At 45.4% G+C, this 26,754-nt stretch overlaps 1 long non-coding RNA gene across 4 annotated transcripts in view; it reads left to right on the plus strand.

Annotated features, from left to right (window-relative positions):
• LOC122216344 overlaps nucleotides 1–26,754 on the plus strand; it is a 155,886-nt gene that overhangs the window by 123,923 nt on the left and 5,209 nt on the right. The window contains exons 4-5 of one of the 4 annotated variants that reach the window (XR_006200842.1): nucleotides 20,786–21,202; nucleotides 25,646–26,429. The exons of 1 other annotated variant lie outside the window; for it this stretch is intronic. This is a non-coding gene — a long non-coding RNA (uncharacterized LOC122216344). Of the gene's footprint in view, nucleotides 1–13,789; nucleotides 14,580–20,785; nucleotides 21,203–25,645; nucleotides 26,430–26,754 lie in introns of those variants that run through there. 2 more of the 4 variants (XR_006200843.1, XR_006200841.1) reach the window with 2 other exon arrangements.

Here is a 26,754-nt window from a genome sequence, read left to right on the forward strand (position 1 = left end):
GGAGACCATTTGCAGGGACCAGGACGGTGGGATGGAGTGCCTTCTGACCTGGAGAGGTCACTTCCAGTCTTTGCTCCGGCAGTGGCGGCAGCTCCCGCGAAGGGAAGAAGCAGCAGTTTCTGTTGGCTCTCAGACACTCCAGCTGTCGTCTTCGGGAATGTGTTTCTCCACCCCAGAGGGAAGCGGATGACTGAGAAGGGAGGCGAGCGGTTAGGCGGGGCCTTGCAAACTCTAGCCCGTTAGCTCCGGTGTGCTGGCCATGGACCCCAAGCCAAGGCCAGCGTCACGGCAGGTTATGGCGCACTGCACGCCCACTGCACCAATGAGATGTATTTGCAACCTTAATATAAACAGATTACATTTCTTATCCTAATGTGGCTGTTGGCTAAGTGCCCGTGAATTTTAGCCTCCAGGAGGAAAACGATTGCTTAAGCTGAGCGTTCACTACTTTTACTTTCCATACACGGCTCGGGGCTCCTTCCGGGCACCCGTTCACCCCCAACACACGCAGACACACGCACACGTCCACGTGGGCCGCCACGCACGTGCCTTCGCAGGGACAGGCCAGTCGTGCGCTCGCTGACCCCCTTTCTGCTGGCTGCAGACTGTGGCAATATTCTGGCTTTGGGGGAAAAAGTCCTCTCCATGCCACCGTACATTTTCACATTCAATACACACTCTGGCTTCGGCTTCCAGATTCTTCCTCCTACCCACCCACCCTCCCCCCCCTCCCAGATGAATACTTTAATAGCCCACTCTATCAGTCAGTGTCCAACATGCCTTTTACATGGGGAGGGGAAGGCCGAGGAAAGGAGGTCATTTCCCTGAGGTCCCTATGGACTCAGCGAGTGACAGAGGTTCTCCAGAGCCACCACAAGCACCATCACCATTGTGAGGGGACCCTTTCGGCCACCTCGACCGGCTCCTTGAGGCTGACCGGAAGTGGTTATTGGAGAGTCTAAGATCCAGCCACACCAGACACAGAGGAGCCCTGGGCAGTGGGACTTGGGCTCATTCCCATCAGCGGCGTGCAAGTGATTTCGTAAGAGACAGTCAGGTGTGGGCTTGCACACCATTCCCTCCCTGCCTCTCCCAAATCCCACCCCTCCCGTCCATGTTTATAATCCCTCCCTCCTACTCTGTCTCTGTCTCTCCTTCTTCCTTTCAGAAAGTCCTCGCTCGTCTTTCCCTTTCCTCACGCTGGCAGCCAAGCTTATGCCCCACACGGGCCTACAGAATTCTTTCCTCCCGAGCCAAGGAAGTGGGCACAAAACAATGTCCAGGCTGCGCCCGTCGGGGGCCCCACATCAAAGATGCAGGAAACAACTGTTTCCCTGTCTCCTGACAGGTCAGCGGCATAGCCCTCCAGGCAGCGTCTCTGCCCAGGGAAACAGCCCCGGCGGCCCCCACCCAGACGTTCAGATCCTGCGGGGCAGGGGGCCAATTTCTCTGGCCCTTTCTCTGTGGAAGAAGTGCAAGACGCAGACCAGTTTGGGAAGGCGATTCTAGTCAGACCACGGAGCAGATGGGAACGACTCCAGGGGGATGCCTGCGTGTGTCAGGTGTCTGTGCGGTCCTGGCACACACACGCACACACCCACGCGTGCACATTCACGGCATTCACGCATGCACCCACACATGCGTGCGCAGGGAGGCCCATCCACGGGGTTGTTGCCCTGGGCTCTCACTTGGCCCGCTGTCAGCTCAGAGCAGTCTCTCTCCCTGGTGGCTTGTAGGAGTGGCCAGTCTCCCCTCAAATTGTCTGCACTCGCACCCATCTGACAGCCAGCCTCCCGTCAGGCCCAGGGGAGGGCCTAGCGAGACGCACACCCTTCCAGAAGGGCCAGGAGCGCCTCCCGCCGGAGAGTTCCATCCAAATATTCATGGGCAGCCGGCCAGGCCCTTGGGTGCCAAGATGACACCCAGCCTTCACAGAGTGACAGCTGGACACTTGCTCCTGCCAGCCCCCTCTGCCACACTATCGGCGCCCCCGTCCCAGGAGCCAAGCAGCCCAGTGCCAAAGCCGAACATACCGGGGGCTTGCACCAGGATGTCACCCGCAACCCCTGTGATTCAAAAGACAGGACTCTGGGGCCAGAAACTTGGGTGTGGTGACCCCGTGTCAGAGTTCAGAGCCACAGTGCTGTGTCCCTGGCAAGAGGGGCACCCCCCGCTTTCTCGGGGTCCAGTGTCAGGAGAGCTCATTTTTAACTGGGGTGGGGCAAGAAGGGTGAGTTACAGAGTTTTGTTTTATTTTTAAAGTTGATCCATCTTTGAGAGAGAGAGAGACAGAGCTCAAGTAGGGGAGGGGCAGAGAGAGAGACAGAGACACAGAATCCAAAGGAGGCTCCAGGCTCTGAGCTGTCAGCACAGAGCCCGACGCGGGGCTCGAACTCATGGACCTGAGCCGAAGTCGGACGCTCAACCGACTGGCCCACCCAGGAGCCCCCCTAGTTTATTTAACCAGTTGCAGAATGTTAGATATTTGGGTCGTGTCCAGTCTTTGACAAATACAGACAATGCTGCCTTAAGTGTACCCTTAAGTGTGCACATCACTCACACACCTGTGAGAGCACACGCAGACGAATTCTCAGAGACCGAGGTCCCAGGGGAAGGGAGATGTGCCTTTGTTGTTTGGATAGATATCGCCAAATTGCCCTCCCCCAAAACCGCTATTTCACAAACAGCTAGGATGGATCAGAGCACCTGTTTCCAAATGCGTATTTGAACATGGCACGTGATCAAAATGTGAGAGCCTGAACAATGACAAATAGTATCTTGGTGTAAATGTATTTTTCTTCTCGTTAATGATGTTGAGCGTTTCTTCAAATGCTTCAGGGCTGTTTGTTTCCCATTCCTACAGCTCGTCAATTCATGTCCTTTGCCCGTTTTTCTATCTGTTGGCCTTTTATTGATGTATGAGTCTTTATATATTAGGGACAGTTGCACTTAGTGATGTTAATCAAAACAGTTTCCCCCAGTTTGACATTTGCCTTTTAGGTTTGTTGATGATAGGATCGGTCGGCCATAGAGAGAAAACTCGATTTTTAGGTAGTCCTTTTCATCAATTCTTTCTGTTTGGGGGTGTTATGCTTTGTGTTTGTGCTAATACGCCATTCCTCCTTCTGACGTGAAAAGGTAAAAGTTATTATTTTCTCTTAAAACTTTGATGGTTTCGGAGCACCTGAGTGGCTCAGTCAGTTGAGTGTCCGACTTCGGCTCAGGTCACGATCTCATGGTTTGTTAGTTTGTGCCCTGCGTTGGGCTGTCTGCTGTCAGCTGAGAGTCCACTTTGGATCTTCTGTTCCCCCCTCTCTCTCTCTCTCTCTGCCCTTCCCCTGCTCTCTCTCTCTCTCTCTCTCAATAAATAAACATTTTTGAAAAAGTTTAAAAAATTTGATGGTTTCATTTTTGTTTTATATTTCAAAAGTTGATCTATGTAGATTTTGTTTGGATAGATCATTAAAGTATGGATTCACCTTTTTTTTTTTCTTTTCTTTTTGGATGGTCCCCCCATTCTGTCGTCCCAATACTGTTTCTTCCCATCCACGTACTAACCAGGCCCGACCCTGCTTAGCTTCCGAGATCAGACGAGATCGGGCGTGTTCAGGGTGATATGGCCGTAGACCCAATACTGTTTCTTGAGTGAGCCACCCTTCCCCACTGACCTGAGATGCCTCACTTCTCCTCTCACAGAGGCCTTGCTTGCAGTTGCCTCTCCTAGGGACTTTCCACTCTGAGGAGCAGAGATGCTTCTTAATGAGTGAAATGCAGAGGTTCAGAGCCCCAGGCCAGAAAACATCCCCAAAGGCCTTCCTTTTTATGTATGGCTTAAAATACAGAGAAAAATGCTCCTTGCTTTAGAAAACACAACCTTTTCTGTTTGCTTAACTTTTCACCCTTCTCTTATAGGTGGGCCCCCAGTGGTTGGAAGGGGAGCATTCGTGCTGTCCACCCTGCATAAAAGCTCAGACATTTGGGCTGTAAGGGAAAGAACTCAACGTAGTTGAGAAAGAAATCCACTGGTCAGTGCCTGCAAAGTCCAGGACTGGCTTGACTCTATGACATCAGCAGGACTGGATCTCAATCGCCCCATCGCTCTTGAGGGGGGGCTCTCCACTAGAGGTGGCTGTGAGCTGGCTGCCAGCAGCTTAGCTCCAAGACTGTCTTCTGAGCAGCCCGGGTGACAGACACGGGAATGGCATGACGGGACCATCCGCCCATCCCGGACATTGGAACTGGGGCATGGGATGTGCTAGTTAGTGGTTCTGGGTCACCCACCCACCTCCGGACCAGGCAGCCCACCAAAACGGCGTGAGCTGGTCCTGGTAGGACGCCGGTGCCAGAGAAGGAGGATCAGATCCTGAAAGGCGGTCACAGCAGGTGCACCCCACACCCCGCGCCCTGCTCTTTCCTTGACCTTCTACACGTTGGTTCTTCTTTCCTGGAAGTGCAACATGCAGCTGTTCCCTTGCCTAACTTGCCACCCTGGTCAAATGGCTTCACTTCTCCATGCCTCAAATGAAGATGTTGAAAGGACCTTTTGCATGGGGTTGTTGTGAGAATTCACTAAAACAACAGACCTCAAGCATCTGGCACCTGGTGCCCAGCAACTCACTGCTCATTTGCTCAACTAGGTTAAAAGGTTCTGATCGCTGTGTCCCAGGACAGAAAGACCCCTCCCTCTGCAGCTCCAGGGGTGACTCAGTGCATTAAAAAAAAGGGGGGGGGGCAACTGGCAGGTGAAAGGCAGACAGGAAGAGCAAATATGAAGTCAAATTACTTCTTCGTAAGACACCTTGATGCCCTAAGGACAGCCTGTTACAAGCGGCCATCACTCTGGGAAAAGAAATTGGGGTCTCAGAAACCAGACCCTTTGAAGAGTAAAGCCTCTCACTTTGGCCAGCCTCTGTGACAATTCTCATTGAACATTGCCCAGAAATAAGTTTTGATGGCACGTGCTTCTCATGAGGATGCTCCCATGTTCGCAGTTTTTTTCTGAATGATCTTTACCAATAAACCTCTCTCGTGTCCTTACCCTATCTCTGTTCTATTTACGGAGCAAGAGAACCCCAATTTTATCCAGGGAGGTAATGTGCCCGACTAAAAGACTACATTTTCCAGGCTCCTTTGAAGTTCACTGTGGCCATGTAACTAATTTCTAGCCAATGGGATACCAGCAGAAGTATGGAATTTATAGGAAGGTAAGTTAAAAGGAACTGATTCAATTGCGGAGATATTCTCCTCCTCCTTCATCGGGCCATAGATGGGAGAGCAGGAACTCCTGCAGCTTCCTTGTGACACTGAGAGCAAAAGCCAGAGCTAGGGTTGTGGAACAGAAAGGCAAGAAGAAGAAAGTTCTGTAAGTCTTTTCTATGGGTATGTAAACACTTGTGTTTTATGCTTCTGTCTTTGGAGTTTTCGGCCAAATGCAGCTAAATACAATCCTAGCTTGAAACATGATTCATCCCTCAGCAACCCTTGGCTGATCTTCACCCTCTGGAGAAGAGTAGAAATGCGTGCATGCCAGTATCCTGAATAATCTTGGCCTCCTCAGGACCTGAGAAGGGTTCCCATGGACTTTGGACCCCATGGGGCCTTAGGGTAGGGCCCAGGCTACTTCCCTCCGGTGAAACAAAAACACTTTCTCTTTGCTCTGGGAAGGATTTAAGATGCATTGACCTACCTCATCAAATCTTACAATGCATGTGATTTATTTTTCCGTGCCGGGCCCTGTTGGCTAAAACTGAACCACAATCATTTTACTGAATCGGTAAAGAAAACTCGTGTCAAACGGTAACTTACACCAGACGTGTGATTCTGTTTGTAACAGTTTACAGTTGACCAATCACTTTCTGTGCATTATCACCACCCACACAGAGAGAGAGAGAGAGAGAGAGAGAGAGAGAAAAGGGGATGGCTGTATCCGCTGTACTAGAACCCGGGGCTCGGTCACTCTGTCATCTTCAGACCAGCCCTGCCCTGGGTCAGACCAGGTGATGGGGACAAAATTTCACAGAAGTCCTTCCAAGAGTGGTCATGTTTTTAGAATAAGATATTGAAAACATTATCTTGACAGTAAAGTCAAAGCAGATTTTATCTTCCTTAAGCTGCTTGTTGGTGGTTGCCAAAGGCATAGACACAACAATCCAGTCTCCTAAACTAGAAGGTAAGCGTCCTGTTCAGCATCGTACCAGTATGACACAAATGACAGAAAACTCCGCTCAAACTAGCTTAAACAATCAAGGGGAGGTACTGGCCCGGGACACTGAAAAATCAGGCAGAGGCTCCGATCTTGGACAAGTTTCCTGAGTCCCTGAAGCTCCAGTTTTGTACTTCTCCCATCATAGGATCCCAGAAGCTGTCCCTCCTCTTTCTCTCCACTGTTTGACTCCTCGTTCCATGTCCTGTGCCATCCGGGGAGGGCCGCTCTTGCAGGCTCCAGCAGAAGAGAGAGGGCTTCTGTCTCCCGGGAAGCTCAGCCAACGGTCCCTCGGGTGCCATGGGCCCAAAGTCAGGGCAAAGGAACAAGCTAATTGGCTTAAGCCAATGCGAGCCGACCCCTGAAATACGGGGTAAGGGGAATTCGCCCAACTAACATAGCTGGTGCCGCTAAAGGGGGGGCTTCCCAAGGGAAATTTCGGGACCTAAGCTTTAGGGTAGGGAACGGATATCAGTTGCCATATTTGTCCGCCTCTGCTATTCACCTTACCAGTCACGTTGACTGGCGTGGCCAGTGATGTGTGATCCTTATCGACAATTAATCGGCTCCCACATGGAAACTTTTCACACAGCCTCCACTCCTGGGGTTAGCTCTGTATCACCGGCTTAGCTTCGTTTTAACCCAGCTTGCACAGAGCTTGTCTCCTGAGAAATTATTTAAATCTCACTAAAACTGTAATGAAGCAACTTCTGGGCTAATTGTCCTCTGCTATGGCCAGGGTATCAGAGCAGCAGGATAGAAGGTCTCAGAAATGAATCTGACATCACTTTTCGATGTAAAGTACAATGTTCCTGAGGACAATGTCAGACCACCCCTTCCTTACCTTCCGTATGTTGATGGTTGCCCTGGCTCCCTTTCTTTGTCCCATAATGAATCATTCTACAGCTGTCCATCTTAAAGAGAAAACAAGAAGCTATCAAATCCAAGCCCCATGCAAAGCAGGAGACCTCTGCATGGATCCCCATAAGAGATCCATGCTTGCTTTCCGGGGGCCAAAATGCCCACCAACATCAAGAGAGGTCCCGAGGGCTCGAGTGTGGCCCCAAGTTCCTTACGTTAGTTAGTCCTAATCTTTTTCTTTAGATGATATGGTCATTGAGAGGCAGGTGACGTGCTATTCCAGAGGGCAAAATCGGGACACATCCTGATGTGACATCCATCAAATTTGTGCAGAGAGATGTCACAACCCCCACAAGACCTTATCCCTTTCAGGCCGCACATGACCATCTTCTCCAATTATTTCATGCACTTCGAGGTTTCCAGCAAATCTAAACACAACGATTGACACTCTCAGGACACAGTTGAGGTCATTTCACTTTGTTTTGACTTTGCTTAGCCTCAATACCATTTTTCCACATTTTTGGGGTCCTAATAGCTTTTTTTCTGTTAAAAAAAAAATCACCGGTAAGCCCACCACTTAGAAATAACCACTAGAAGGAAACAAATCAAAATTTTAGCCGTCTTTCTTCTGTACGTAAAATAATATGTGTGTCGGGGCACCTGGGTTGAACAACTGACCCCTGATTTCGGCTCAGGTCATGATCCCTGGGTGGTGGAATCGAGCCCCGTGTCAGGGTCCACACTCCGCGCGTGGATTCTCTCTCTCTGCTTAAGATGCTCTCTCTGTCTCTCTCTCCCTCTACCTCACTCTCCCCATGCATGCTCTTTCTTTTCTCTCTCTAAAATAAAATCAAAAAAACTTTTTTTAATGTGTGCACTTTCCTTTACAAATATGAGGCTCGTTACATTTATTTTCATTAGGAAGTAGCTTTTTACAATGTACCTAATGTCTGCTTAGCACTTGGTCTCATAAATGTATCATGACTTATCTAGCCATACCCTGCTTGCTTACCTCTAATTAGAAAAGATTCCTTGAAGTGTCACCACCGGGCTAGAGTAATCTCACCCAATCCCCCTGACAGCCCCGTCAGACAGGAATTATGATTATCTTCAGTTTACTGTGCGGAAGGTTAAGTAAACTACTCAGGGAGTGCCAGCGGGGAGACTCTAATTAGCACTCCCACCTACATGGTTGCCCTTGTCCCCGGACCCTTGGATAAATTGTTATCTTTTTTTTTTTTTTTTTTATGTTATCTTGAAAGAGAAATGTTAGCTTACTGCTTTTATTTGCATGTATCCGGTTGTTTGCAAGTTTGAGCATCTTTTGATTTCTTACGGAACATGTGCATTTCTTTCCCTTCGCATTGCCTTATCGTGTTTTTGCCCATTTTTCTGTTAGTCTCACTCTAGGCACACACCTCAGTGATCGTGCAATTCACCCCTATCTGTCATGTATGTTCCCCGGTTATTTCTGCGCTTTTGAGTTTTGTCATGGTGACTTAGGACGGAGAAACTTTAATATTTCTATATCTGCCAATTATTTTCCTCTGTCACTATTCCCATGAATTTCACCCATAGGAAGTTTTCATCTCTCCCAGGTGCAGATACATGTCTTACTTTTCTTTTCTGTTACAATGAGTTCATTTCCCACATTTAACTCTCTCATCTATCTGGAAATTATTGTTAATTTTCTTCTCAAAAGGTCAACCCAGAAGTGCCTGAATAAGCTTGAGTGGGGGGGCCATACCCATGACCTGTTCCATCACACCAGTATCTGGATGTGCTCACACAGGTCTGTCACTCGTGATACCTGGATGGTCCCCTGCATGGAGCACACCCAGGCATTATACTTCCATGGGTACACATTGGCTTTTAGCACTCACGTCCTTTACTGACATTAATCCCATGGGAACTAAAACTGCCAGACTTTCTTTTGTTCCGCGGGTGAGGATACAACTTTTAGAGAAACATCTCTACCACTTGCTATAAATTTGGATGTAACCCTTTGATGTAACAGTATCCCCAAGTAGATGTCATTTGGTCTTCGGCTTTTCATCTTGTTGCATGATTTCCACATATAGAGTCAGGTGCCTGGAATATACTGGCCTACACCTAGTTCTCTCCCTTGAGAGCTGTATTCTACTTCTCGGACCACTCTGTTTCCTTAGCTCTCTTGCGTACTGTTGTTGGGCATTCGGGCTATTCCCTGCTCTCATGGTTACATAGGCAGCTGACAAAATAGTTTCTGCTCAGCACGTTCTTCTGTGTTTCATTTTTAATTTTCTGTGTTTGTACTGATATATATTCAGATTCAATTTGTGCTGATGGTTTGGCCTCCTATTCCATCCAGTTGAAAGGACTTTGTGTCGTTCATGATTTGCTTGTCTATTGCATTTTGGGGGTGGGCTCTTATACCCATTGGATGATCAAGAAAGACATTGTACCTCCAAGAGAGGAAGCCTACAGTATGCAGAGAGCAGTTGGTGGGTAAGAATTTGCATCTGTCCCCAACACTGATACCCTTGGCCATGATGCTGCTCTGATTCTTGCCCCATCCGTGGCATCCAAGGACGCTCCAAGATACCAACTGCTTTGCTGACATTATTTTAGGTACACAATGCTTACCAGATGCACCTGTTTAACCACAAAAGATTCTTAGTTGTTTGGGGAGACTCGAACCCGTGTTGTCCCTCGCATTCTTTTTGAAATGTTTGCAAGCCACATGGTCTATAATTCTAGACTATTCCCCCAGGGATTGCCATAAAGCAATCTATCCTTTTACGGCGTTTGAGAATGGACAGTTTGCTTAGGGGCTAGCTTCCCAGTATTTTTATCGGTGTGCTTCTCCGAGGTCATCTGAGAACTTTCCTCTTTGCCTGGGCTGAAGACTGACTCATTTAGTGCATCCGAGTGTTGTCTCACAGTCCTGGGTTCTACCTTTTTCAAGATCACCTGAAAAACTAGAAAAGTGGGAGGCTAAATTGAAATTGCGGGCTTTTTTGTCAAGTCTTTACATGTTAGCAAGATAGGGCAAGAAAGCCCTATCCCTTTCTTGCGCTCTTCAAGTAGCTTTAAAAAGCCTTGTGAAATCATGGTCCTTTAGTAGGTTTCTGCTTATTCTGGGTGTTAGCCTTCTCGATGCTGTCCTCAGTAGGGCAGTCCCTTCATGCACATTCTCTTTGATTCTGTGCCCCCCTTTCACATTTTAGGCATGCTTTTCTAAAGCATGATGATCTAAAGCATGGTGATCTGAGATCACCAATGACCACCTTTGGTGGCCACATTGGTTTTTATTATTTTTTTTTTTCTTGGTGTTTCCTCTCGTTTTGTTCCTCCCTGGGATTAGTCACGTGAATGAGCAGAATTGAGGGTTTTCTCTCAGTCTCTTTCTTCACTCGGTCTCTGTGCATTTGGACACTTGAGCCCCAGTCCTTCAGGTTAAGATTGGGTGGCACTAAGGAATTTTGTTTAATCTCTCCAGGCCTTGTTTTCTTTATGCCAGATTGGAGATGATAACAGCATTAACCTCCTGGGGTTGCTATAAGGGAAATAGTGCATAGTTAGGTCCTTATTAGTATTATTATCTGCCTATTATTGAAACCCTTTGTGGTTACAAGTGATAGAAAGCCAACGCAAACTGGCTTAGACACTAAAAGATTCTATTGGCTCAGAGGATTTTCCCCAAGGGCTTGCCTTCAAGCAGAATCTAAGTCACCCCAGCCTTAGGCATAGCTGAGTTCAGAGGTCTGTTAATGTCACCAGAACCTGAGTCTCTCCATTTGGCTTTCCTGCTGCTTCACATGGAGGCAAGATGGTCGCAGCAGCCCCAGGCCCCTGTCTCCCTTGGGCCCCCAGCCTGGCAGAACCATCCTGTTTCTTGGCTCCTCTTGGAACTGGCCCCATGCCCAGAGCAGTGGAAGCCAAATTCTGAACTGGAGAGATTTGCTTTCCCAAAAGGGAGAGCCCAGGAGCCTTCCTGACCGGGAGTGATTTCGCGGACACTCTTGGGCACCTCCTCCACTCTGAAGCTCACAACTAGGACCTTTCAAAGCAGCTCTTTTCCAGCAGGATGGCCCCACCAGAGTGCAGAAAGATGACCTTGAGCCCTGGACACAAGTCCTTGCTTCTTACTCCCTCCTTGACTTGTCTAGGTATTTTGGGCTTTGACCTACATCTCTGACAGCAGCTAGACTCCTTCCTGGGCTCCACACAGCTTGGTCTTGGTGGCTGGAAAGCACCTTTGCCTTTACCCTTTGACCCCCACCTGTGCCTGCCAGCTGGGTTTTCCACACCTGGCCATTGACCTTGAAGTCACCCTTCTAAGACACGCCTGGCCATTCATGGTGTTTACCGTGTAACACTTCCGTCACTTATGGCACTGGGTACCGTTGGTTTTTTTTTTTTTTTTTTTTTTTAGTAACCTAGAATCCGTGCACCCTTCCTTTGCACAATTGTGTGTTCCTCTGTGGCATGGTCTTGACCATCGGGCAGTCCTGGTGGGCGGGGAGTTCAGGTGCTGTCTCCCTGTCTGGAAGCCGAAGGGTGTTGTCCCAGTGCCCTTTCCTGTCCCAGAGCGGAGCTGAACAGCCTCAGAAGGAGTGACCGCGGCCCATCCCCACCCCGCAGAGGCACCTGACACACTTGTGCTCCCTCCCGGCCTGAACCCCGTGCTCCAGCTCAGAAAACAGCTCCCCTGTGAGCCCCTCGACAACGTCTCACACATTCCCCTTTTGCTTGAGTCAGCAAGAGTAGTTTCTTTTCAAGAACCCTAGCTGATATTCTTGTGCTGTGCCTCATCGTTTCTGGTTTTATAGATTTATTTGGGCTTTTTTTTTTTTTTAATTCCTCCCTCTGAAGTTTCTGTTTAAACTCTTTCTGGTCACACTGGCAGGTCTCCTGCCGCATGTTCTCAGATTTGGGTTAGTACATCCTGCTTCCTGCCAGGACCCCGCTGCTCCAGGGTGGATCTGGGCTGCGGTCCAGCAGACACAATTCTCCACTCTGACACCATCTACATGCCCAGATGTTCCCTCCGTATACTTCCTCCCTCTTCCTTTCACTTCCAAAGTCACGAACTTCAAGTGAAGGGAGAGATGAAAACACCACCTGTACCACCAATTCCGTCAATTTCCTCCTCCGAACTTCAAAGTGCGTAGAAACGTACTGGATTGAGACTCAAAGGCTCACCGTCTACCACCCTTGGAAGAAAAGTTGGAAACCATCACAGGCCTTTACTCAAGGGCCATCTCTGACCGACGGGCTATGGCTGGCTGGGTTTCCCACCGGAGCAGGGTAGGAAGGTGTCCTGAGGGATCCGCAAGGCCTGCTCGGAAGTTGCGAAGGAAAAGTACAGTGAGTTCCCCTCCTCCAACACCCCCCTCTGCACATTACAAACGAAGAGACTGAAGCACACACGGATCAAGTTGTCTAAACTGGAGAAGAAGCAAGGGCGGTTCTGGGGATAGATTCTAGGTTGTCAGGCCTTTCCTATTTTTTTTTTTTTAATTAAAAAATATATTTATTTATTTTTGCAGGATGGAGAGACAGAGACAGGGGCACAGAGAGAGAGAGAGAGGGAGACACAGAATGGAAAGCAGGCTCCAGGCTCCGAGCTGTCAGCACAGAGCCAGACACGGGGCTCGAACTCACAGACCATGAGATCATGACCTGAGCCAAAGTTGGATGCTTAACCGACTGAGCCACCCAGGCGCCCCCAGGCCTTTCCTATTAATGACAATGATGTCTCTTTCATGCTGGAGTCCAGTCATATATGAGGTCATCAAGGGCCACTTGCTGATTGCCTGTTATGTGTTCCATACTCAGCCTCTTCTGGACACCCTGGCGGGAGCCGGCTATGCCTATGAGCCTATCGATAATCCTTCTGGAGAACTTTCAACATCCCACTTTCCATGCCCTGGGGCCAGCGTGGGCTGGGGGGAGGGGGCAGTGCACAGGATCTCCAAGGTCTGGAGGGCACCCTGGGAGCTCACCCATTAGTTGGGACACTATTAGACTGCAGCCAGCAAATTTTAGGGACCACCGTCCCAACACAAACATACCCCATTTCATTCCAAGTGGGAAGAAAACAAACGGGCAGGTGAACCTCCCCCAAGTGCTAACATTCATCACACTTGAGATGGTGAGTCGGATCCAAATCCAGATCTGGCATGACTCATTAGAGCTAGCTGTGGGGAGACGGGGACGGATTGTCTTCACCCTTCCTGTACAGCCAGGTCCTTATTTAAAAGTCCATCCTATTTAACTGTCAAGGTGGGAAACTTCATAAAAGCCAAAATGCCTAGCAGGAGCAAGGGAGCACGCTCACGGGTGATAAGAAGCTTACGGAAGCAGATAGCTCAGGGAATGGGGCGGCTACCCCCAAGCATTCACTCCGCAGTCCCCTGGGAGAGGGGCATTGCTCGAGGGCCAGGAGCTCCCGAGTGGAGTTTCCTGATAAGGAATAGAGAATGGCTCTGGGAGAAGCAGTCCATACGGACCCGGGACCCCTAGTCCTCAGTGGCCTTAGTGATGGGCGAGCATCCTGTTTTATTAAAAGCCTGTTGCTGGCAGGGAAAGCCGTCTGCCTGCTGTGTGGGCAGGGGCCCAATATCGCTGCGGGCAATTCCAAGCCAGTACTACTAGCTGAAATCAAACCAGGAAAGAACAGGACTGTTTTTTAGCTGATGAAGCAGTACTTTTTCTTTCTTTCTTCTCTTTTTTTAACAGTTCTCTCTCGCCTGGCTCCACTGTGTACTTTTTGTGTGTGCGGGCATGCATGCGACATTCTTCACCGGGCTGCAGCTGGGGCTCAGTCCTGGATGAGCCCACCCCTACTTGCTCCTCCCTCACCCCCCCTCCTCCCTGCGCTGCCTCACCCCGGTGTCACAGGCCTACCCAGCCCCCAGCCCCTGGGTAGAGGCGGGGAGCAGAGGGAGGCTCAGACTGTGGCCCGAGGTTATTTACAGGGTGGGGGTGGGGGCGGGAAGAGAAATTCGCTGCTTTGTTTATCTTCTGAGTCTGGAAACTCTACAGAATTCATCCATTTCCAAGGAAGCCTGCATGTGCAGGCTTCCAAAACTAAAAAATAAAAGGAGATTCACTTCAAAAGAAACTAAGTGAAAAGCTGTTTTCCTTGTGAGCTGATTTGTTTATTATTATTGTATTTTTTTAACATTAGGTTTGCTGAAAGTAGGCAAGGGGAGTCATTTTTTTTTTCCATATTTTTATTACATTTTTACTCTCATCCTCTGTTGCCTTATCAGTGAGGAGGGCAAATAATATTTTAAGAGACTGATATAAATATGTTCTCAGCTCATCTCACACATAGCTATGGGAAATCGAGGTTCTGCGTAAACGTTTACAATCACATTTTCTGCTGAGGTTATAGAGGACTGAGAGTCTTCCATTCGTGTTTTAATCAAATTCACTCAGATTGTCCCACTTTTACAAATGAAAAACAGTGTGCTTCAACACAGATCGTTACGACTAGTTTTTAAAATAATAAAAACAATTTTAATATGCTGGATGGTTGTCTGTACATGATTTCTCTGGGTCTTTTCACAATTTGGAGTGAATGGTGCCCATAGCAAATATAGCATGTTAATTTACTGGCCTCTTTTTAACCCTGCACTCAAACAATAAACTTTTCATGTGGTGCCAAGAAACAGTATATGTTTTGAAAAAAAAATTTTTAAAGACACAGTCAGTGGAGAAAAAGAGATTTCAGAAACAAACGTAAAATGTGCTTGAAAATGTGTTACTTCACATGCGAACATTTGATTTCATATATCCTTAAATATAAATATTCGATTTTTAAAGTTTCTATTATTTACCGCATTATATGAATCATTGTACTGATGTAAGCCTAAAATCATGTAAACTTACAAGTGTTGCTATGTATTTGAATATCTTATGGGATTTGTTCATGGGAGTTTCAAAATCCTGGGGAGAGGTAGTCTATGGCGCAAAAAAAGAGTGGCATGAATCATGTTAAAGCTGATCTACTCTTTTCTAAACTGTGTCTTTTAGGTAAAAGATATATAACAAATTGGATTTTTTTTTTTTTTCTCCACTCTCTGATTACTTAAGAGAAACTAGGGGATTATCTTTATGGTGAGGAAAAGGGCACAGAAGGCAGTATTTTTCTTTTTTTAAAGAGGGGCAGGGCTCAGTGTTCTGCTTACTCTGCCTTTGCTGGTAAATTTAAAACATTAACTTCAAGCTTCGATATTGTGCTTTCTTGTGAGTCACTGGGCCAAAAGCCCATCCTATCCTATATTGTCAGGCAAGGGTCCAAGACGAGAAATCAGTAAAGCACAGATATAAGAAGTCTTTGCCTGTGCAGCGAAACAATCGTCATGAAGAAAGTTCCATTCTTGCCGTGGGAATCCATTTCTAGATAAATGTAGTTAAAGCCTTTCAGTGCCAGAAGAAAATTTCTGCAAGGAAGAACTCAAAGAAAACCATTTTCCATGCTACAGACAAGTATTAACACTACTGATCAACATTTGGTCCAAGAAAGAAATGATTACCTGTTTCGGCTTTCAAAAGGAATTCAATATCCTGTTGACTACAGAGCGGGCTCAGAGAAATGGGACTACTGAGTAATGCAATCGATTCCTTCCAAGAAGGAGAAAGAGGGTGTAGCTTGGACCACAGGAAGCACCATTGATAATATTTTTTTTCTGTTTCTGGAAAATCAACCAGGAAAGAAAGTATGTCTGAAACATTTAGAAAATAGGCTGTCCTGCCTCTGGTTCTGGAACGAGATGTCATAGGATCACTTTTCCCTACTCCATTTCTCCGAATACAACTAAATTCCCTGAAAACTATTCAACAGACAATGGTAAAAGAAATCTGAACGTTGGAAAACAAAACAAAACAAAACACGGTGGACTGGAAAGAAACCTCAAGACTTGAGAAGCAACTTTCTGAGTTCCCTGGATTTTCTTTTTATTTCCCATGTACCCTGATCTGGGCACAGGAGGGGCTTGCAATCTGGAATCACCAATAGGCACAGACAAGAAAACAACAACAAAAAACGAAACCCAAGAATATCCTCCTCTCTCTGGTCAAAGTTCAGGAAAGGGAAAATCCAACAGAGGCCCAGTAAGAAGTTCCAGCCCCCACTACAATCCAGGGTCCTTGCAAACAGTCTAATCTGCAGGCAGTGGGGGCGGAGGCAGCAGAAGCAGCAAAGCCCCAAGCAGTTCTGGCCTCTGGTCCACAACTGAGACATCAGCGGGTGGCCTGATCCACCCACAGCAGCAGCAGTGAAGCCCCATGTCTCCCTGGCCTTGACCCAGTAGCGTAAGGAGACCCAGGCCCAGCAGCTACTTCCCGGCTCCCAAGGGTTGCCCAGCAACAGTCTCCTAACATAATAATCACATAAGAAAGCAATACAAAGTGATATATTAAAAAATATAATAATTAAATCAAAACGGAACTCTAAGAAATGTTCAGGCAACCCACAGAAAGACAAGAACAAAGGAACAGAAGAATGAGAAACAGAAGGAACAAACAGAAAACAAATAATACAACACTAGACTTAGCTTTAATAGATCGCTAGATACCTTGAATGGAAATGGTCTCAATACACCAATTGAAAGACAGAGATTGGCAGGGTGGATTACAAAACGCGACCCAACTATATGTTGTTTATGAGAAACTCACTACAAATTTAATGACACGAGGAGACTGAAAGCAAGAGAAAGAGAAAAGATATACCAAGCAAGTATTAATCAAAAGCATGAATGGCTATGTTAACATCAGACAACACAGACCGCAGAGCAAAGAAGCTACCATGGGCAAAGAGGATTATTCCACTAAGAAAAAAATAGTTCTCCTGTGAACCAAATAACAGTTTCAAAATAGCGAAGCAAAAACTAAGACAGCTGAAAGAAAATTAGACAAATCTGCAATTGCCTTTGGGAGCTTCCCGCCCCCGCCCCCACTCCCACCCCCGCTCAGAAACTTTAGGACCACTAAAGAGAAAATTAGACCACCACCACCAACTACAAAGATCTAATTGGCATTTATAGGATGCTCAATCAACAACCGCAGAACATCTGTCCTTTCAAAGGGCCCATGGAACATTCATCAGGGTAGACTGTATCCTAGATCGTAAAGCGAACCTTAACAAATTCAAAAGAATTAAAATCATAGAGTATGTTGTCTGACCACAATGGAATCAAACTATAAATCAAAACAGGAGGTCAACAGGAAAATTTCCAAATACTGGAAAACTAAACAATAAACTTCTAAATAATTCATGGGTCAAGGAGGTAATCTCAAAGGAAACTTTAAAAATCATAGCACTGAATGAAAATGAAAATATGTTCATTTTCATTTTCATTCAGTGCTATGATTTTTAAAGTTTGTGAGAGGCAGCTAAAGCAATGTTGAAAGGGAAATTTATGGCACTAAAAGCTGCCTTGGAAGAGGAAGTATCTCAAATCACTAATCTAAGTTCCTACATCAAAAAATTTACAAAAAGAAGAGCAAAATAAATTCAAAGCAAACAGAGAAAGGAGATAATAAAGAGCAGAAATCAATGAAATTGAAAGCTGGAAAATTGTAGAAAAAACCATTGAAATGCCAAGACGGTTCTTCAAAAAAATAAAATAAAATAAAATTACTAACTTCTAGCAAGATTGGCAAAGATAAAAAGGAGACACAGATCCCGATCCCCGATATCAGAATTGCAGGAGATACCACAATAAATTCTGCAACCATTATAATGATAATAAAAAATACTACAAACAACTTTATGTTCATAAATTCAACAACTTAGAAGAAATAAGACAATTCCTCTAACACCCAAACTACCAAAACTTAGCCAAGATGAATTGGATGATCTACTCAGTTCTTTAACTGTTGAAGAAATTGAATGTGCAATTTAAATGCTCCACAAAAGAAATCTTTAGGCCCAGATGGCTTCACTAGAACATTTTACCATTCAAAGAATAATTAATGTTATTTCTATATAATCTCTTCCAGACATAAGAAAGGATAAATCACTTCCCACTTCTATATATGAGGCCATCATTGCTCTGATACCAAAACCAACTAAAGACAGTACCCTCCCCCCAAAACCCCTGAAGACTAATATCTCTCATGAACTTAGATGCAAAAATCATCAACCAAATTTAATCAAATCCAACGATGTATATATAAATAGTAAGACACTATGACCAAGAAACATTTATGCCAGGTATGAAATACTGATTCAATATTTGAAAATCAATCAATGTAATACACCATAGTGACAGGCCAAAGAAGAAAAATCATATGATCATATCAACTGATGCAGAAAAATCATTTACCAAAATGCAATAACCATTAATAATGAAAAAAACCTGTCCACGCACTAGGAATAGCAGGGAAGTTCTTCGGCCTCATAAAGAATATCTTCTGAGCCCTACATCAAGCATTGTATTTAATGGTGAAAGATTAAATGCATCTAAGATCTGAACAAAGATGTAGAACAAAGCAAAGATGTCTGCTCTAACTACTCTTACACACAGTATTAGAAGTTCTAACCACTGCAGGGGTGCCTGGGTGGCTCAGTCGGTTGAGCGTCCGACTCCGGCTCAGGTCACGATCTCGCGGTTCGTGGGTCTGAGCCCCGTGTCGGGCTCTGTGCGGAGCCTGGAGTCAGCTTCAGATTCTGTGTCTCCCTCTCTCTGCCCCTTCTCTGCTCACGCTCTGTCTCTCTCTGTCTCTCAAAAAAGAATAAACGTTTAAAAAAAAAAAAAAGTTCTAACTGCTGTAACAAGACAGGAAAAAGAAATCAAAGAATCAGTAAAACTATCTCTGATTGCAAGCAGCATGACTGTCTGCATAGAAAATCCCAAGGACTCTGGGACAAATAGCTCGTCCTCCTTGCCTGGGCTGCATCAATCAGGCAGGTATTTGCAGTTGTTCTCAGGGTTTGCCGCAGTAGACAGCAGTAGGGGGACTGAGAGCACTGCATGGGCATGGTAGGCCAGGGGACACCCCAACTCCCCCACTCTCAGCTGTGTGCCCCCGGATGCCTTCCTTGATCTCTCTGAACTTTGGGCCCCTCATCCGAAGTGGGGTTTTATGATAGAATCCAGAGCCTATAGCTGTTGTGAGTATTCAACGAGAGCCGGTGTGCAGACAATTGATCACTCTATACTTGCTGCCCGTCCTGCTACTGTGGCTGCTACTGAACGTGATGGTGCCATCTGCTGAGCTGCCCCCAGGCACTGTCACGAAGCCAAGAGTCCTGAATTCCCCTGTTAGTGGTCCTGTGACTTGTCGACTCACCCAACCATTCTAAGCCTCACTGCTCTCATTTATAAAGTGGGGACGATAACCCCTCTCTCATAGGTTTCCTGTCAAGACCTATGAGGTCTTAAGACCAAGTGGAACAATGCATAAAAGTGTTTTGAGCCCTTGATGATGATAATAATAATAATTAATAATAATAATAATGGCCAGAATTTGTTGAGCACTCCCTGCTCAACACAGATCGCTTTTTGCCTACGACCTTTTACCTAATCCTTATAACGATGAATTGTTAGTCTATGCAGTTTGGGAAACTAAGACCCCAAGAAGTAATGTGTCCAAAGACATAATTTGTAAGGGATAGAATCCAAATTCAGACACCCAGAATCTGGCTGGGCTCTCATGCTTTCCAGAGAAAGTAAGCTAGTGAGGACAAGAACAGCTTGGCATGGGGGCTCACTTCCACTGGCAAGATGGGTACGATCTGGTGCGGGAGGCTCAGAGAGCAGTTTGTGACAGGCAGGGGGGGAACCAAGAGTCATCCTTGGCAATGGCCACTGGCTCCAAACTAACAAGCTGTCTGAGAAATGAGGTGCCCTTTGGTGGAACACCAGGTGGGACGTTAATGAGAGAGCCATCCTCCCCCCACCCCCATCGCGTTTCCTTGAAAGTTCCAACAATTAGGCTGAAGCAAACTACGTGCCCAGGTCTAAAAATAACTCCGTCACTTCCAATAAGGGCTCAGTCTGGGCTGAAGTCATTCTTTCAGGTGCAGCAAAGGAATGCTTGACTGTGCGTCATGAACTTAAAATAGGAGCAGGGTCAGAGGGCCAGCTGGGGCTCACAGATGCCAAGTGGGCAGTTTCTCAGCTGGTGTTTTCTAATATTTCCTGCTTTAAACAGCAGGTTTCTGCCTTTTTTTTTTTTTTTCAGTTGAGAGGGGGTGAAAATGTATGTTTAAAACGTTCACTAGCTTTGCTTTCTCTCATCTCCACGTGTATTCTTTCCACCCGTCATTTGCATTCATTTTTACTGGCTGCTCATGCATTGTCCTGAGATATACTAGTCACAGAAATTAAAATAGGCAATTCCACCTCTTTCTCCCATCATGGATGGATCCATAATGTTTTTCCTGAATATCCCTGGCCAGAGTGCCCCAGGGAAACCGCTGGTTGGACAATTCCCTGATCCCATGGTATGCTGGAAATGGGCTGTCCATTTGTCCGGGTGCTCTACAGAAAGTGGCTCTTTTGTAAAGGAGAGTGGAATCGAGTCTAAGATCCTACCAGTTCTGAGAGTCTGTGATTGATTTCCTTTTTATAGCCTGGCTATATTTAGGTTGATGAATTATATTCAAGATGGAATCATCGCTGATTCTGTCAATGAATTGTTTTTGTATTCAAAAGCTACTGAAAGGACTTCTGATCCAGACAAGACAGCATAAACTCACTTCTCCCTTTCCTCCTCCAGCTAGGTACAATGATGAACTCTGGAAATATTGCAAGAGGTCACCAAAGGAAAACTCTGAAAGGGGAAAGAGAGAGGGAAACAAGCTAGAGATCCTAGTACTGCAAGAACAACACAGCAGGGGGGTGTCTTACTACCCCCTTGTCCAACAGGAGAAGGTGATCTCGGCTTGGCATTTCCTGCTGCCCAACCAGGCTCCAGAGGAGAACCAACAGAGGTTCCCTCTTTTTGGTGGGCCTGAGATTCTCCTCTCTCACGGACAGACACCTGGAATGGCCAGATGGTACCAAAAAAGGGGGTTACAGTATAACAAGCAACCTCGCCTGGGAAGAAGCTTTTTTGTCTCCATGGACCCAAGAGGACCCCTTATCTAGAGGCACCGGGAGAACCAGCCTGAGGAATTTCCTTCAGTCCCCTCAGGTAGCAGCAGGGAGGACCAGTGGGAGCCCCAAGAGACTGTAATAATATGACAAACGCTCTGAAATTAAATTGCCATTGGACCCACAGCCCACTAACCTAGGCCAGGATCTGCTTGTTAACCTAAATAGGGTGAGAGCTGGCTTAAAAAAAAAAAATTCAAATCGGATTGAGAGTCTCCTAACATAAAAGGCAAGATGTCCAAACATACACATCATATCAAGAACCAGGAGAATAACGTAGATGAGAAAAGACAATCAGGTGACACCCACTCTGAGATGAACCAGGTGCTAGAAGCACCTGACAAAGACTTTGAAGCAGCTGTCATAAAAATGCTTTAGAAAGGAAGTGCAAATTCTCTTGAAACAAATGAAAGAAGAGAAAAAAAATCTTGGCCAAGAAACAGAGCTTATAAAAAAGGAACCAAATGGAAATTATAGCACTAGGAAATACAAATGACTGAAATAAAAAACTCACCAGATAGGCTCAATGGTAGAATGGATACGACAAAAGGTAGAATCAATAAAATTGAGGAAAAAACAACAGAAGTCACCCAATCTGAGTGACAAAGAGAAAGCATACAGAAAAACTTCTCTACTGTAAATGATGACTTCGATTCACACATTAGTAGCTTTGAACACATGCAGATGGGCTGCTTAATCACCTTAAGAGAACTAATGGTTTTAAATAGTGACAAATAATTGGAAAATAATAAATTTTAAATGACACCATTTACAAAAGCACCTAAAATATAGGGAATAGTTGGGGCACAGATGATTTTTTAGGGCAGTGAAAATACTCTGTATATTATAATGGTAGATACAGGTCATACATTTTTACAAACCCATAGAATGTATGCCATCAAGAGTAACCTGTAATGGAAACCATGGACTTTGGGTGATAAGATGGGCCAGTGTAGGTTTCTGAACTGTAAGAAATGTATCTTTCTGGTTGGGGATGTTGATTATGGGGGAGGCTATGCAAGTGTTGAGGGAAGGAGTATATAGGAAATCTTTCCTTTCCTCTCCATTTTGTTGTGACCCTAAAACTGCTCTTAAAAAAGTCTTTAGAAAATAGCAAAATAGGAACACCTGGGTGGCTCAGTCAGTTAAGCATCCGACTTCAGCTCAGGTCATGATCTCACAGTTCATGGGTTCGAGCCCCACATCGTGGGTCCGAGCCTGCTTCAGGTTCTATGTTTCCCTCTCTCTCTGCCCCTCCCCCACTCATGCTCTGTCTCTTAAATATAAAAAATAAAACAATTTTTTTTAAAAAAATAGCGAAATAAATGTGATGAAATTTAATTAAGAACTATAAGATTATTGTTGAAAGATATTAAAGAAACCCCAAGCAAATATTTATAGAATGAAAAACTTAATGCTCTAAAAAAATTTTTTTAATTTTTAAATTTTTTTACTTGAGAGGGAGTGTGAGTGGGGGAGAGGGGTGGAGAGAGTGAGAGAGAGAGAGAGAGAGAGAGAGAGAGAGAGAGAATCTCAAGCAGGCTCCATGCTGAGCATGCAGCCTGATGTGGGACTTGATCCTAAGAGACTGGAATCATGACCTGAGCTGAAATCAAGAGTTGGGTGCTCAACCAACTGAGCCACCCAGGCGCCCCAAGACTTAATGCTTTTAAAGTCAATTCTCTCCAAACTGATGTCTAGAACTAGCACAATTTCAATATAAATTCCAGTAGAGTTTTGTTAATTTTATTTTTAGCATAAACTTCATCCTATAATTTATTTGGAAAATTAAAAGACCAAAACAATCTTGAATAGGAACATTTGTCAAGACTTATTCTGAAGCTTTAGTAAATAAGACAGTGTAAGATTTGTGTAAGCATAGACAAATAGACCCATGGGACAGAAATGAAAGTTCTAGAAAACAGACCACTCACATTCAATACCTTGATTTGTGATTTTAAAAAAAGACACTGCCATGCAATGAGACAGGAGGGATGGTCTTTTCATAAACTCTGCTGGGTTGACTGCATATTCATTGAAAAAAAAATTAATCTTGACCTTACCTCACACCAGACACAAAAATTAAATCAGGTAGGACACCTGGGTGGCTCAGTCAGTTATGAGTCTGACTCATGGTTTCAGCTCAGGTCATGATCTCATGGTTCCTGAGATCTAGCCCCACATTGGGCTCTGCTTGAGAAAATCTCTCTTTCCCTCTCTATCTGCCCCTCCCGTGGTCGTGCTCTCTCTCTCTCAAAATAAATAAATAAATAAGCTTAAAAAATCAAATCAGGTAGACTGTAATCTAAATATGAAAGGTAAAATGATAAAACTTCTAAAAGATAACATCAGAGAATAATCTCATGAGCTTGGACACGAAAAATTTTCTCAAATACAGTACCAAAAAACCACTAAGAACATGAGAAAAGATCAGTAAACTGGACTTCATTAAAACCAAGAAGTTTGCTCACCAAAAGACACCAAGAAGAGAGTAAAAAGGTTGGGGTGCTTGGGTAGCTCAGTGGGTTGAGCGTCTGACTCTTGATTTCAGGTCAGGTCACGATCCCAGGGTCATGGGATCGAGCCCCGAGTCAGGATCCACACTGACTGTGGAAATCTGCTTGAGATTCCCTCTCTCTCTTTCTTTCTCTCTCTCTAAAAAATAAATAAATAAATAAATAAATAAATAAATAAATAAATAATTTAAAACCTTAAAAAGAGAGTGAAAGGCAAGCCACAGAGAAACAATATTTGCGTATCTTAAACTTGATTGAAAAAAATTGTGTCCAGGATATATGAGACATCTTCAAAAACCATTAGTAGTCCAATAGAAAAAAAATGAGCAAAAGACTGGCACAGGTACCTCACAAAGAGGCTATACAATTTATCAGTAAATATGAGCAGGGGAGTACAAAGGACATTCACAGGGTAACACCACTATATACCCACCAGAATGGCTGAAAATGAACAGACTGATAACATTAAGTGCTGGAGAGGATGTGTGGCCATTGCCACCGCCATCCACTGACCAGCATGGCGGTAAATGGGTGCAATCACTGTGGAAAATTTGGGGCAGGATTTACTGCACCTGAACAATGTAGAGCTTGCGACTCAGCAGTTCCCCTCCTTGGTATACACCCAACTGAAACATATACACACACGCGCACCGAAGACACGTACAAAACCGTTCAGAGCTATCTAGTTAAGGAGCCAAAGACTGGAAATGTGAAAAGTTCTAAAAGGAAACCACACTAAAATGGAGTTGGGAGGCCAGAGGTGGGAGTTCTCATGCCCTACCCCTCCTGGCCAATTGCAGAAAGAGCCACACCTTTAAAAATTTTTTTAATGTTTATTCATTTTTTGAGAGAGAGAGAGAGAGAGAGAGAGAGCACGAGAGTGGGGAGGGGCAGAGAGAGAAGGAGACACAGAATCTGAAACAGGCTCCAGGCTTTGAGCTGTCGGCGCAGAGCCTGACGTGGGACTCGAACCCATGAAGTGTGAGATCATGACCTGACCTGGAGTCAGACGCTTAACCAACTGAGCCACCCAGGCGCCCCAAGGTGATACTACTTTAGCGACTACTTTACTATCCCAGAAGGAGGAAGATTTTCCTCCCTTGGCGACACTCAGCCAGTGAGAGACTGTAATAACTCAGCCAATGAAAAACCACTATAATTTGAACCCCCAGTTGAACTTAATGGACTTTTTTTTTTTTTTTTTTACAACAGACCTCCCAACTTGTCCCTTTCCTCTGTAAAAGAGCGTTCCTCTCCTTCAATCTCTGGACTTGCCTATGCTTTTGCTCTGAAGCTACTTTGTCCCGAATTGCGATTCTCTGCTTTTTCTGAATGAACCCATTTTTTTTACTGGTAAAATAACTGGCAGGTTTTTTTTTTTAAGTTTATTTCTTTATTTTGAAGAGGTGGGGGAGCGCGAACACGAGGAGGGGAGGGGCAGAGAGAGGAGAGAGAAAGTCCCAAGCAGGCTCCACACTGTCCATGCAGAGCCTGAGCAGGGCAGGGGCTCCATTTAGGAATAGTGAGATCATGACCTGAGCTGAAATCAAAAGTCAGCCGCCTAACCAACTGAGCCACCCAGGCCCCGATCTTCAAGGTTGGTAGAAATAGCCCAGAGTTCCATCAACAGTGGAATGGATAAATATCTGTGGTGTCCTTAGCAATGAAATTGAACAATCTAAAACAACACGAGCTAACACAGAACTGAAACCTTCAAGTTCAGGGTAGGGAGCCAGACAACCAAGAGGGCACACGGGATGATACTATTGACATGAAGGTCAAGAACAGACAAAGCTAATCAGTGGGGATGCAAGTCAAGATGGTCGTTATTTGGAGGATGTGACTGGAAAGAAGCACAAAGGGGCTGTTGGGGTGTTTGTAATGTCCTGTTTCTTTGTCGCTGTTGTTGTCGTTATCTGTCTCTTCTTTTTCTGCTGAAGTATAATTAACATCTAGTGTTATATTAGTTTCATGTGTACAATATAATGAAGATTCAACAGCGTCCTGCTCCTCAATCGGGTCATGGTTTCATAGATTTGGTTCCTTTGTGAAAATTTGTCGCGCTCTTACGCAGATCACTTGTGCACTTTTCTCCATGGATGTCTGACTCCGGCAAAGGGTTGACCTAAAACACTATGTTGGAGTTTGCAGAGGTCAACACAGCCACAAAAACTTTGTTGCTTCACAAAGAGTATTTTATATGATGCCCCAAAACTTTGGAAACCAAGATGCCGTTTTCTCACTCTGAGCCAATAAACACACAAACTGATAGAAAAGTCTTTGGGTTCACAGATGACTTATTTGTAGACAGTCTACACCACGTGTCCTAACATCTTCCATCCAAAGGCAGGCCAGCCTTCCATTCAGCAGAGAGGCCCTGCTCACCTGTCAGACCATCCGCTTCTCTGAGCCCAGGGAGTTTGGTTATGCCCCACTCTGGTCCTCCCGCCCTCACCCTGGTCCTCCCAGCTGCTCACCTGACGCCATGATCGACATCAGGGCAGGCCGCCATGTCAGTGTGGACCTCACCAGTGACCCATTCTTTTCATTCCATGCTGACGTCCCCTGACATAGAGAACTGGAGACGGAATTCTTTGGGAATTTCCGGTCTAAAACCATCTAGAGAGCTCTTGCTGAGTTACTGAAGATACCTTTGCTGGAACACTTGGCTAAAATCATCCTGGCATTTTTTTATGAGGAAGCGGGTTTTAATTTGGAAGATGTATCTGCTGAACGATAGGGCCATTAAACACCAAAGAGCTGGTTTATTTCCTTTTGAGATGTTTTATGCTTTCTAGTCCCTCATTCCCTTCAACCAGTAGGATGAGAGGTATTGGTATAACCAGCTGGACATTTTTTTTTTTTAGTTTATTTACTTATTTTGCGAAAGAGAGCACAAGCAGGGGAGGGGCAGGGAGACAGGGAGAGAGAGAGAGAGAGAGAGAGAGAGAGAGAGAGAGAGAAAGAGAGAATCTCAAGCAGGCCTCGTGCTGTTAGTGTGGAGCTGAACTTGGTTGGGACTCAATCTCATAAACCATGAGATCATGACCTGAGCAGAAATCAAGAGTCAGACTCT

This window comes from Panthera leo, chromosome A3, assembly GCF_018350215.1.
Source record: "Panthera leo isolate Ple1 chromosome A3, P.leo_Ple1_pat1.1, whole genome shotgun sequence".
Lineage (NCBI taxonomy): Eukaryota > Metazoa > Chordata > Mammalia > Carnivora > Felidae > Panthera > Panthera leo.